The sequence below is a fragment of the Syngnathoides biaculeatus genome, chromosome 15, assembly GCF_019802595.1.
Source record: "Syngnathoides biaculeatus isolate LvHL_M chromosome 15, ASM1980259v1, whole genome shotgun sequence".
NCBI classification, from domain to species: Eukaryota; Metazoa; Chordata; class Actinopteri; order Syngnathiformes; family Syngnathidae; genus Syngnathoides; species Syngnathoides biaculeatus.
The window spans coordinates 19,404,813-19,419,080 of record NC_084654.1 but is presented as its reverse complement, the minus strand read 5'-3'; the positions used below and the strand labels follow the sequence as shown (position 1 = coordinate 19,419,080).

Sequence of the window (14,268 nt, the reverse complement as noted above, 5' to 3'; positions counted from 1 at the left end):
TTGCGACACATTTCTGGTAATAGTCTGATTTAATTGACTAAATATGCGGACTTTTTACCCCATTAAAAATGTATTAAATTAAATTTAAATTAAATTAATTTTAATTAAATTTAAATTAAATTAATATTTTGTGTACTTTTGCGACAAATTTCTGGTAATAGTCTGATTTAGTTGACTAAATATGCTGACTTTTTACCCCATTAAAAATGAATTGAATTAAATTTAATTTAAATTAATTGTAATTAAATTTAAATGTAATTAAATTTTACAAAATTATCTGGGAAATCAAAATTAATTAAATTTTTTTGGTGTACATTTGCAACAAATTTCTGGTAATAGTCTGATTTAATTGACTAAATATGCAGACTTTTTACCTCATTAAAAAAATATATATATATATTGTAAATATCAACTACATATGAGGTGTGAGCAATCCAAATGTTTATCGCGACACCGACACCGCGGGATGTCTGCTGACACACATAACCCAAATAACACAACGGAGTACAGTACGACCCGGCCCGCTCCTCACCCCTCACCTATTTCTACAGAATTGTGTCAGCGGCGTGCGAACGGGTTTTTCCACCCTGGAAGTTTCCACGGCGCCGCACGGTAGCGACCGATCGAGCGACCCTCCGGGCCCCCGCCGCTTTTGAAAAATTAATAAGGGCTTCAATTGCACATAATTGCTTTGACATATATACAGAAGCGCGCACACGGGCACACAAGCCGGCCTCTGAAGGCTGCCAGAGAAGAGTTATAAATAGCATTTGTTTGCGGCGGGGCAATTGCTGCCCACGGGGGACTCTGATGGGCATGGCGGACCCCCAGAGCAAACTGATCAGTAACCCCCCACACATACACACACCTGTGTTTTCCCCCTTTCATGTGCACTCATGATAATAATTAAAATAAGACAAACATATCTATGTTGCACCCCCCACCCATAAAAAACCAAATCTCTACTCAACTATCTGGTTACATTCTTTTTACGCTTGCATGACAGGTGTCAGTTTGACGTAAAACACCACCACCAAAAAAAAAAAAAATGTCATGTGAGGGCCACGGTTTGACTCCGGATCAGATTATTTCCACTCTTTCCAGTGTTGGAAAATTCCCAACTTTCACTACAAGAAGCACACAAAGCGAATCTGCATTACAGAAGAAGACGGAATAAATATTACACATCTATTTTTTTTTTTTTTTAATTGTCGATGCAAAAAAAGGACAGAATGGGGCTCTCTGGATGGAATGCAAAGTGCGAACCGGCGACTGGAAGGCAAAAACACGGAGCATGCCTCAACAAAGAGGACATACCTGCTGGAGGTTCACGGAGTTTAAAGAGCTCAGCCTGAGCGGCAAGATCCTGTCCGTGCACACACACATACACTCCCCCCCCCCACCCCCCTCAAGGCCATTCTGTTACACCTGGTCACCTTTATCCCTTTCAGTCCCCCACACCCTCACACACACGTAGACAAACTCTCAGCGAGCATTTCCCTGTGGCTGACACGCAATTCCCATGGCTATCTCCCTCAGCAGATAAAAGTCATTATTCCAAATCTACTCTGTCAGGTTGTGTCATCCACGTGGGGGGAAGGGGTCGGGGGGGTGGGGGTTGGGGGGATGGTAAAGTAAGAAAATCTCCAGCCAGTCAGTCATAAGCGGCGCACGCGTGATAGCAAAGAAGGGAATTAAAAAAAAACTGATATAAAAGCTAAACGTGACCATGTAATGTGCATGCCGGGCCAGGGGTTGGCGACGTCAAGTCAAGTTAGAGGGGGGAAAAAAATTGCACGCATTCCAAAAGTGGATTTTTAATTGTCTAGTCCAGTGGCTCTCAAAATGTTGATTATCATAAGCAAATTCAAATAAAAAAAATACAGCAATGCTTCTTTCAAAAAACGACTGGAATTTACGGCCTATAAGCCGCGACATTTTTTCACACGCTTTCAACTCTGCGGCTCATGTGGTGATGTGGCTAATTTGTGCATTTTTTTCTCACGGCCGGAAGGGGGAACAATGAGCGGAAAAGAGTGATAACGGTGCAAAATATGTGCCAAGGAAGTGACTTTTACCGGTCCGGCCCTGTTAGCCCTGCGCTAGCGTGTTGCTGCTGTGTTACTGCCATGTCTCAATGATTTTTACCAGTATGTTTTTTTAAAACCGGTCCTGTTAGCGCTGCGCTAGCGTGTTGCTCCTGTGTTACTTCCATGTCTCAATGATTTTTACCGGTTTGCTTTTTTTTTTTTTTTAACTGACCCTGTTAGCGCTGGGCTAGCCTTAGCGCTGCTGTGTTACTCCCTTGTCTCAGTGATTTGAGTTTTTTTTTTTTTTTTTAAACCGGCCCTGTTAGTGCTGTGCTATCGTGTTGCTACTTTTTTTTTTTTACCCAATATATTTTTTTTTTTTTTACCAGCCCTGTTCGTGCTACCATATTGTTACTATGTTAAGCTAAGCTAAGGCTACACTTTGAAAATTCTTTCTGGGTACCGTCTTTCAACGTGGGTTTCAATGTGGGCACTTGCGGCTTTTACACGGGTGCAGTTTATGTATGTACCAAATGGTATTTCCTTTAAAAACGTACTGGGTGAGTCTTATAATCAGGTGCGCTCTGTAGGCCGGAAATTATGCTACATAATCCCATTACAAGTTACAGTATGCGCATCACTGTGCTGAAATATAGAAAAATCTTAATGGTTTCATTAAAAAGTATTGCACATGAAAGTTCAATAAAAAGAGTACCAAAAACAAGCTCAAAAACAACCACTTCATGCAAATATCGGTATTTATTTATCAAATATGAAAAGTCACTTTGGAGATGCACACGGGCAGACCCGGGTAAAAGCGAACGCGGTCATTTTGAAAGCTATTTTCAGACGCTTGCATTGTTTATTACACTTCGAGTAGAGCTCGTTTCAACACGCCATTGTAAACGTCCTCTCAAACTCATATTGGTGGGGGAGGAGGGAGGAGGGGGGGACAACAACCTCCCCCATTTGTCCCGATGAGCTCTAAAGGCAAATGGATGCTCATAAACAAGTGAGTCGACTGTATAGACTTCGAATTTGATCTTTTAGCGCTTTGCCCTTTTATGAGCCGGGGAACCCTGGAAGGACTCGAGGTGGATTAGGGAGGGGGTCGGGGGTCGGTGGGGGTGTGGGGTGACGGTAGCAACAAAAGAAGACATCGAAGAAGGAGAAGAAGAAGAAGAAGACGACGACGCAGGTCGAGGCAGAGGAGTCGTCGCCATTTAGCGACATCTCGCCTCGTTCGCGGCGGCCTCATTAACAAACAATACGGCTGTGAAATTGGTTTAATGACAGAGTCATAAAATTGCTATTCTGCTCACAGATGGCCTCGGGGCACGCCGAGGATTCTGGCGGGATTACGACGGCTGCCCGTGTGCGTTAAGCTAAGTTATGTTCATACAAAAAAAAAAAAAAAAAACAACATCAACAACAAAGAAATAAATAAAAATCATCATCCTCCACTTTCACTCCCTCGCTCTCACTTTTTGTTAATGCCTTGTCTGTCTGCAAATGAAATAAATTAACCTACTTTTCCCTCTCCCACACTTGTCGACCTCTCCTCCCCACCGCTGCAGAAATTACCCGTCTAAGAATTAAAAAAAAAAAAAAAAAAAAAAAGAACGAAAAAGGAGTCTCGCCCACGCGCAAAACGCGGCTCGACTTTATTTCAAACGCGCGAGCTCTTGTTATTAAACGACCCCGCCAATAAAACCAAGCTGTTGAGGTATAAAAGAGCCAAAAGGTACTGAGAAGTACAAAGACGACACCCCCCCCGCCCTACCTCCCTCGCTTCACCCCTCCCATCCCTTTGCCTGCAATGCTGCTTTCAGCTACTCCTCAGCCCAGCACAAGGTATGCTTGCAAGAAATTACAGGGAAATTCACTTTCATAATCGATAAAGTCCTAAAAATAAATAAAATAGCGCTGCACAACCATCTTGATAAGCATGTTAACCGTGATATTGCTCCATTGTTTTCAGACTGATTACAGTGTCACAGTGGGCAATTAACATCCATCCAGCCATCCATTTCCTTTGCCGCTTATCCTCACAAGGGTCGCATGGAGTGCTGGAGCCTATCCCAGCTGTCAATGGGCAGGAGGTGGGGTACACCCTGAACTGGTTGCGAGCCAATCGCAGAACACATACAGACAAGTCACACCTATTTTTACCCAATTTCGAGTGTCCAATTAATGTTGCATGTTTTTGGGATGCGGGAGGAAACTGGAGGGCCCGGAGGAAACCCACGCAGGCACAGGAAGAGCATGCAAACTCCACACAGGCGGGTCCGGGATTGAACCCGAGACCTCAGAACTGTGAGGCCAATGCTTTACCAGCTTATCCACCGTGCTGCCAGCAATTAAAATGCATTACCTAATGTTTTTATTTTACATTTTGTTTTTACACTAACACATTGCAAAGTCAGACAAAAATAATGAGAATTGGTGAAAATCCGCAATTTTTTAATTATTATGTTAAATTTTTAAAAATTCAAATGGATTTTTCTGTCTCTTGTGCAGTCAATATTATTCTAAAACAGTAATGCTATTCATATATTTATTGTTATAAGCATTAAGGGGCCCAAAAAAGTTATTTTAACCATTATAATATTTGTAAATTAATCTAATGCTTAATATTTAGCCAAATATCGGTACAGTATATGAATTGCCTTCAAAAAGTCCATTTTGGTCGGGTGCTATTCAGATTTATGATCAGTTTCTGTGATTATCGCACTCACAATCACACCTAGAGGCAATTTAGAGTGTCCAATTAACACGTTTTTTTTTGGGGGGGGGGCCGATTGCCCGGAAAAAAAAAAACCACGCAGGCATGAGGGGAACATGCAAACGCCACACATCCAAATTCATCCATCCAGACATTATCTTTGCCACCTATCCTCACGAAGGTCGCGGGGAGTGCTGGAGCCTATCCCAGCTGTCAATGGGCAGGAGGCGGGGTTACACCCTGAACTGGTCGCCAGCCAATCGCACGGCACGTAGAGACAAACAGCCACACTCACGATCACATCCCTCCATCCATTATCTTTGCTGCTTATCCTTACGAGGGTCGCGGGGAGTGCTGGAGCCTATCCCAGCTGTCAACGGGCAGGAAGTGGGCAGGGTACACCCTGAACCGGTCGCCAGCCAATCACAGGGCACATAGAGATAAACATTTGCACTCACAATCACACCGAGGGGCAATTTAGAGTGTCCAACTAATGTTGCATGTTTTTGGGATATGGGAGGAAACGGGAGTGCGCCGAGGAAACCCACACAGGCAAGGGGAGAACATGCAAAGTCCACACAGGCAAGTCCGGGATCGAACCCAGATCCTCAGAACTGTGAGGCCAACGCTTTACCAGCTGAGCCGTCACATCCAAATTTATTTTTGAAATTCTTGCAGTATTGTAAATCCTTCTTGATGATCGCGTTAACAAAACCAAAAAAAAACCAAAAAGTCAATTTAGCTACACACCAATATTAACACAAATCTTGTCGCATTTTTATAGTTACCCCGGTAACAAGCTTTCTCAAGTTTTCCAAAAGATTCTTGACCATTTTCTTTCCGACATCCGCTTAAATTCTTAAGGAAACACAAACGGATTTCCGCAAGTATTCTGCAAACGCGACACGTTGCGTTATGATCGTCGACCCGCGCAGCTGTTGCGCAAGCGCGCCGCGTTGCGCCTGATAAAGTGCGAGCGGGGTGCCATCCATCACGTGGCGCGTACGCCTGGCAAAAAGCAGCCGTCAACACAGCGGTGCACATTAGCATCGGCTGTTTAACGGCTGCGAACTGAAGAAGAAGAACAACAACAACAAAAAAAAGATCGGATGAATCCAAAAAATGTTCAGTGGACTCGCAATCTGCCGGTCGTTGAAATGAACGGTTTCCAGATGCGATTATTATTTGCGCAGGCAGATCAAATGAATTTAGCGGGTAGGTAGGGTGTGGAGGGGGGGGGTTGACACTTGGGATCTGACAATTCGGCTAATTAACTGCCAATTAGCGCCCCCTAAATGAGGGGGGGATCACGACGCCTGTTTTGGCATCGCCACACGCTCAACCAACCTCCCCCGACCACCTCTCGTTTGCCGGCTCCACCCAATCACACACACACACATGGCGGCGGCGGCATATTTAGAAAAACCAGCGGCGCAACATGGCCGCCGAAAGAAGTCCCAAGTTGCGGCCCAAAAAAAGACGCCGACATTTCCATCTGGGTCAGAGCGAAGACTGATGAAAACGGGAAGAGAAAAGTCGGCTGTCGAGGAACGCTCGGGACGCTCGGGTACCGTCAAAGAATTTGGGCGGGAAATCAGCTGCGTCGTCATTCCCGCGATACGATCGGAAAATATGACTGACGCCCGTTCCCCGCCAAACCCAAAAAAAAGGATCGTTAAAATACGGACATAAAAAGTCGTCGGTCCCGCGTTCCTCGTTGGCCGCCGGAAAATGCTCCGCGCAAGTCAGACGAGCGCGTTGTTGGCTTTGTTGTGACTTTTTCTTGGACGCGGGACCTGCAAACAAATATGCGCGCCGCTGGAATACGACGACGGCCCTCAAGTTCAGAATCACAATCCAGTACATTGCTTACACACGAGAAGTGAAGTTGGAAATCCAAAGAAAATGAAAGCAAACGTCAAATATCTAATGCGAGATTCTACACATACGGTAGTTAGACTAATAGCATAATTGCCCGAGTTAAATTACGATCACCACATCAATCCAGGATAGCAATGTGGTTACTAAAAATTTGTTTGGATTTTTTTTCTTTATGTCTACGTAGCGTCTCAGTCATCCAGGTGGTGCTGATCCGCAGAGCTCGAAACCAGGCAACTGACTCTTCTTGTTTGCTGTTGTGACGTTTGAAAAACGACTTTGCCAATTATGCTATTAGGCCAACTATTTGTAACGTCTTTTGATGTATGTGGACTGTGACTGACGGAATAATTTCCCAAAGTTATTTTCACCTGATGAAAAACAACCTTTCATAACTACAAAAACAATACATTTTAAATTTGATTTTTAAAAAAAACATATATATTTTATTTATTTATACAATCAACTTATTTATTTATTATTTTATTTTGTAAACAATTTCAATTTAAAAAAAATCAATACAATGAATGCAGTATTTTTTCAGCAATTGCTTATTATGTCGATTAAAATCATTTAAAAAGTTTGCTTTATCACATTAAAGCAATATTATACTTATAATTATTTCTACCATACCGTACGGTATCAAATAATAATTTAGAATATTTATTTTTATCGTAAGGCAAATGATTAATTCCTTAAAAATAGCTTTAAAATGATTTAGAAATGAATATAATGATAAACCCGTTTTCCTTTGAAACTCTACTAAATTCTCCCCCATAATCTTGTTTCCTGTTTGCTTTGCGCAATTTCCCACTTTTGCAGCCCCCCCCCCCCTTCGGGAGGCCCCCGTGGACACCCGTGTCGCCAGCCTGGTGATCCTTTAACGACAATACCAATAATAATAACAATGCCAATAATCGGTGCACTATGCCCTCCCCGGCGTGACTGTTCGCAGATATTGCCGCTATTCGACGCCGTCGGCGGGCACAGGCCGCCTGGCGCCGCGGTCTGCCGGATATCCTTCCCTTATCATGTGACCTGTGCTCCGACACGGGGCAAAGGTTGGCCGAGAGCCGCCCCTGTGTCTTAATAACTCACTCATTGTATTCCTTTCTGCCGCTAATGAGAGCCTCTCTCTCTCTCTCTCTCTCTCTCTCTCTCTCTCTCTCTCTCTCTCTCTTTGGTGTGTGTGTATTTGTATGCATGTGTGTATGTGTGTGTGTGTGCATTCACCCCCGGGCTGTCGAGACGTGCCAGAGGAGTAAAAATAGAGAGTGGCTTAGTGCCCTCTTTATTGTTATTAGTGCTCCATTGGCACAGCAGTCCGTCATCATATATGCCAAGAAGTGACATATTCTCTCTTTCTGGCTGCCCGTGAAGAGGAGGCAATAACGAGCGAGCGATTTCCTGCCTTTCTCTCAGCCGTCTTTCTCCCGCCGTCATCCGTCGCCTCGTGTGTTTACACGACGGTCGCGCTGGTAAATAAAGGCGGGACGTCTCGCTGGGTCTCGTGCCGAAGATCCGGTCAGGCTCCATTTCGCTCCAAATGACGGCCCGCAAAAGCCGCCGTGCTACTAGCTAGCGTCGCCGGGTAGTCTCAAAATATCTGTCAGACCTCCGCCAGGACACAATAATCCATCCATCCATTAGCTACCGCTTTTCCAGGTCGGGTCGCAGGTATAGCTACACTTCCCTTTCCCCAGCCACTTCTTCCGGAGGGATCCCGAGGCGTTCCCATGCTTGCCGAAAGACATAGTCTCTCCAGCGTGTCCTGGGTCATCCTCGGGGTCTCTACCCGGTGGGACGTGCCCTGAACACCTCACCAGGGAGGTGTCCGGGAGGCATCCGAGTCAGATGCCCCAACCACCTCATCTAACTCCTCTCAATGTGGAGGAGTAGCGGCTCGACACTGAGCCCCTCCCGGGTGACCGAGCTTCTTCTTTCAAAAATCCGAACCCAAATAAAAAAAATCCTGGCACCAGCACCAAATTGGTTAAATCTTCACGGCGTCAACCAACAAACAAATGCCAAATAGCAATGGAGATTGCCATAGTCTTCTTTATCCGTAGTGAATTCAAGATGTATTACGTATAAATGGGGAAGACCTCTCGTAAAATTTCTTGAAGTTTTATTTTTGAACAATGCCAAGTCATAAAACTGTTTATACAAACCGTTTATATTTTTATAAAATATGCAAGAGTCTTGACCGAGACATTCCAGCTCATGTCCAGTGTATGCGTATGAATGCGTCAGGAAGAATATTCTAGAGCCGCACCCCACATAAAACTAGTGGAAAGTATTTTTTTTAGCTGCATGCTAACTAGTAAAATGTCACTATTTCTTATTTTTCTTTCGAGTGCTTATGAATCTAAGGCGTTCCCGAGGCCAAAGGATTACACGTTAAGCCCGGATCAGTCTGGAAGACAAATTTGGTCTCTCACGATGGCACCATGTCATACTAAGGCCATAAAAGCCTGCTGTCTCTCCGTCAGAACACTACCAACATGACACAATGTACTATGATAGCATCGTATCCCATCTTTTATGATCATTGGGCTAAGTTTGACAAATTAAAATAAGATTCCCGGGAATGCAGGACCAGAAAATGTGCCAACGCTCCCAAATATAACATCACGTAGCAGCGAAAACCACAATCACAGAGGATGAAGGGATTACTTTTAAATGGCTTTGTTTTGAAAAAGAGAACAAAAACAGAAAAAAAAACCAGTTGTGTCATCCCGAGGTCCTCCAAGGACAGTTTGGGATCTCCATTCCTGAACGAGAGCTCGAGGTAATACACTTAATATTGCCACAACCAGGCAGCATAATGTTATGTAGCTAGGTAGCTAGCTAACTAGTGCTAGCACTAATGTTCATACGTAAACATAACTCAGCAGTTCTGCTGCCATAAATCCAGCAGCTTTTCTTGAAATTAGTTGCCCGACTCATCCGCAAATGTGGGTTTTTTCTAACATATCAGGTTAGCTTATCAACAAACATCACTAGCAACTTAGCTTTTTTCCCCATTTTCTCTAGAGTACTTCAAAATACATCAGGGTATTTTAATCAGTAGCTCCACTCCAATCAAATGTTTCCTCATTGCTAATCCATAAACATCGATGAAAACTTTTTCAGCACTGTTGTATTGGGAATACCCAATTAGGTACATAATTATGAAAGTGAACTAAAAATCCTGATTTGCACCTTGCTCAAGACCCGCAGCACTCGTACTAATAAACATAGAACCGGAGAGGACCGAAAACAATGCAGTTTCGATGCCTCTGTAAATAGCAGAAGGGGTCGCAGTGACACATTTAGACATAACAAGTACACACAGTATGCACACATCGGGTACCATTAAAAGGATAACCAAATAGCGACGGAATAGTGGACTTTAACCTTTTCCCGTGTTCTTTATTAACAGCGGCCGACTAATGCGTTCGGGTGAGGCTGTTAGCTAATGATGCGGACCGGAGATAGCGGCGACGGGAGACGGGCTCGAGGTTTTGAAAGCGGTTGTCTTGGGTACGCGCAGGTGAGCTGCAGGTAGAGAAGGTCTGATGGGGTAGGAGGAGACCAAGCGCAACACAGGGCAGCCTTGTGCAGTCGCCCGAGCGCAATTGTGGCGGAGGACAAAGCCCTGATTCAGCACATCTTCCCCCCCCCCACACACACACACACAGACGGGGGAGAGCGCTGGAAATCCAAGACGGCGGCCATCCAGCCCGACGACCACCCCCCCCCCCCCCGACTAACCACCACCGCTACCAATCATCCGTCTCACTGGCTGCGTCTCTATCTGTCTTCGGCCCGTCACGTTGGCAGCGGCCGCGCATCAAAGGCGAAGACGGAACAATGCCAGGGCCTAGCCAGGAATTTGAAGAGCTTTTATTTTTAACAGGAATTTCAGACGGCAGCGGTGTGTCATGTCCCGGCCTGGCCGGCAAGCTCAGCTTGGAGAGAGAAAACACGGGCGGGAGGATAAAAAAAATATAGATTTTAATAGAGCTGAAAGTTCCACATCGAAATCAGTTCTTCCCTAAAATTGAAGGTCGTGTCTGCAAACTTTCTAAGAGTTTTGTATTCTTTTCTATTTTATTAATTTAAACGACAAAATGATCTTAGATTACTTCAAAAAATTTAAATACGCCGTTGTAATATCCCTGACAGGCCAGTAGTTGGCGATGCCACTTTGTAAATAAGCAAAACCGGAAACTTCACGGATATTATTCGGAAGAACGGAACTTGCATAAACGACATTGACGTATGCATGGGTTGAACACTCCCTCATGGGATGAATCCAGTACCAATTCATCCATCCATCCATCCATCCATCCATTTTCTTAGCCGCTTATCCTCACAAGGGTCACGGGGTGTGCTGGAGCCTATCCCAGCTGTCGGAAGGCACATAGAGACAAACAGTCGCAGCCACAATCACACCTATGGTCAATTTAGAGCGTCCAATTAATGTTGCATGTTTGCATGAAACCCACGCAGGAACAGGGAGAACACTCCACACAGGCGGGTCCGGGATTGAATCCGGAACCACAGAACTGTGAGGCCTATCCATCCATCTAATGAAAGTTTGGAGATGCTAAAAAAAAAAAAAAAAAAACTACATAAATATGATGGAAGCCATTTTTTTTCCAGGCTTGCTCTACTGCGTGTAAGGCGGGATGGGGTACTGAACCTTCAACCACAAATTTGCCTGCTTCTAGCATAGCATCAGAGGCACTTAACAGGAAGCCACGACCCGAGACTCACTGGCCATTGTGTTGAAAACAAACGTCGACACACATTCGAATTGTCCGATTGCTCGGAGCTGCAACAGATGTGGGAATTACATATTTGAACCCAAGACAGGCGGGCCTGGAACATATTCAACGGTTTTTCAATAAGGTTTCTCTCTGCTCGCAACTTGGCCAGCAGTCTCCACCCATTTGAATCTGAGTCAAATAATCACTGTGTTTAAGCTCATCTCATGAATATGTTTTTTTTTTTTAGAGGGGTGTGGGGGGGGGGGGTTGAAATATGGCACCGCGGCCACTGTTAAGGAGAAAGTCCCCGTTTTCCGAAGTCTATCTTTGTCTGTTTCCCCACTCCCGGTGTATTAATCACCATGACACAGGCGAGGCGACTCAATTTTCTGCTCCCGTAGGTAAGGTGCGCGTCACGGCGGGGGTGGGGGGCAGGCCCTGGGACGGCTGGCGTTAGCCGTGAAAACAGGCGGCTAATCTTTGCTTACCGCTGTAATTGAAATGCTATCCACACTGTAGGGTGCATTAAAGTCTGATAACGGCGGTTCCTGTGGCCAATTTAAGTAGCTTGGCTCGGAAAGGGGAATAAAGCAGAAGGGTGAGGGAGGAAAGGGAGGTGGCGGTGCGGGGGAGGGGCCGGAGGGTGGGGGGGGGGTGGGTGTTGTGACAGATAAGGCTGACAAACCAGGCTAATTCTGCAGGCATGTTTCTCATTGTGGCCTGAGAAAAATGAGACGGAGAGAGGGGAAAAAAAATGAATCAGACTGGCAAAAAAGTAAAAAAAAAAAAAAAAAAATCAATTGACCCTCGGGTGGCTCGTCGGCCCGCGCGCCTGATAAACCTAAAAGCTTCGTTAATGTGGGCCCGCCTGTACCCGGCAGATAGAGCACTTTGAAAATGAACCCGCTTTGATAAATATATTAAGGAAAGCTGCGAATAAAAGGCGCAGACTTGTCATTTGTAAATAGAACCCCCCCGCAACACGGAATTAGAATGATAAAATGGGGTTCCATATAATTAAGTTTGTGTAAGACCTGAAATCCGTGCAAATACCTTCCCGGCGCGCTGAAAGGAGCCTGTCACTTCAATTAATCTGAACATCACCCTGAGAATGTACGGAACCAAATTAAGCCGCAGATAAAACCGGGGCTAGTATTTTGATAAGTAATTCCTGTATCATTTCTTTGCTTCTGTGATCATTTTATTTAATCCACCACCCCCAGTTATGCGCTAAGCCGTCTACAAAGGCCTCACTGGCCTGGCCACCGCCACCTTAATCCCACCGTATGGCTGCCGTAAACCGGGGAGGGGGCGGCTGGCGCATTTTTGTGTGTGTGTGTGGGGGGGGGGGGGGCCACCGGTGGCGGAGCTTGGTATGGGATTTTTGGATGGCAAGGGCGGGCAAAAAGGGGGGTGGGGTGGTGGGGGGGTGCTTGTGGGTGTGGGGGCTGCAGGGGTAGCTTATGATCTCCCTTAAATAGATCCCAGTCAATTCATGTGTATCAAGCCACAAAGAGGCGCTGACTTAAGCGATAAACAAAACACCCTGCTAGCTAACACATAATATTACAAATGTGTGTGTGTGTATTGGGTAGGAGGGATGCACACAAATGATTTACACACTTTACAAAAAAGGTGGGGTCTACCTATCGGGGGGGGGTCCATTTCAACCATACTTTGATTGCATACAGTACTTGCATTGTATGAATTATTGTGACAATCATTGAGAAGCAATACATCTAAACCAGGGGTGCCCAGACTTTTTTTTTTACCCCGAGATCTACTTTTCAACCAGCCAGCCTCTCGCGAGCTACCGACGACGCATTTTGTGCACTGTATTGTCTGCGCTTTCATCCTGGATCAGGCTGCGCCAAGGTGGAATTTTAAAATGATGCACCATCTCATCCTGCACTTTCTACTTTGGCTTCAGACCAGACCTTTCCCACTCGGAAAAGAGAAAATCTCGTCCAGTTTGACCACTTTTTCTTCGATTATTCCCATACTCCGACAGTCATTGTCTTAAATCAACAGCATTTTTTTTTTAATTTCTCCATTAATATCGAAAGTAAACATAAGCGCCATGTCTAGCTCGTCTTTGCTCTACGTTGCCCAGACTGTGGATGCTCTCATTATAAAGCACATTGATGGGCCGCATTTGTAATTATGAGTCTCCGTCTTTAAGAGCGGGAGGGGAGGGGGTTTCAGGCGTAAGGTAAACTAAAGAGTGTGGCGGAGCAGCGGTCGTTGTTAGAGAAAGTTCCGTGTGCTGCCTAAAAGAAACCAGTGGCTTCTTCTTTTCATTTTTGACAGTACGTATGTGAATTGTGCGATTGGATGGAACAACCAGTCATCCCTCACTCATTGAATCACATTGCAAAATGCCACAAACTGAACAGCTGTATGTTATACTTTTAATTTGCATTGGATTTGTTTGTTTTCTTTATTTGCACGCAACGCAGAATATCTGCAAAGAGACTGCATCAGCGGTGCAAAATTCCGCACGCGGCCAGTTTAGAGGGAACATTGGCTGACATCTTAGCACGCCGTCCCGCAATCGACTGGTGTTAAGTGACTGGTGCTAACCCAACGCATTGAGCACCCCTGGTCTAAACAAACATTGTAACCAGAAGCAGCTAGCTAGCCATGTTAGCTGTTGCTAGTTCAGCCTGCAAGAGCTACAGATAAACTAGTATTTTGCTTAGCAAGATAAATAACAGCACACAATTATTTTATGACTAGCAAATTGTCTACTTTGGGGCAGACGACGGGAAGTCTGCTGATTTTTGGGGGCTTCAACTTCATTTTATCCCACTCATGCTTTGTTTACAATTACATTTTCTTTTTTTTTAAGCAAAGGGCCTAAAGAAATATGGCAACC

General features: G+C 45.0%; 1 protein-coding gene across 12 annotated transcripts in view; it reads right to left on the bottom strand.

The window, feature by feature from the left end:
• The window catches only part of meis2a (Meis homeobox 2a), a 203,375-nt gene that overhangs the window by 23,162 nt on the left and 165,945 nt on the right, over window positions 1-14,268 (bottom strand). The window lies entirely within an intron of this gene.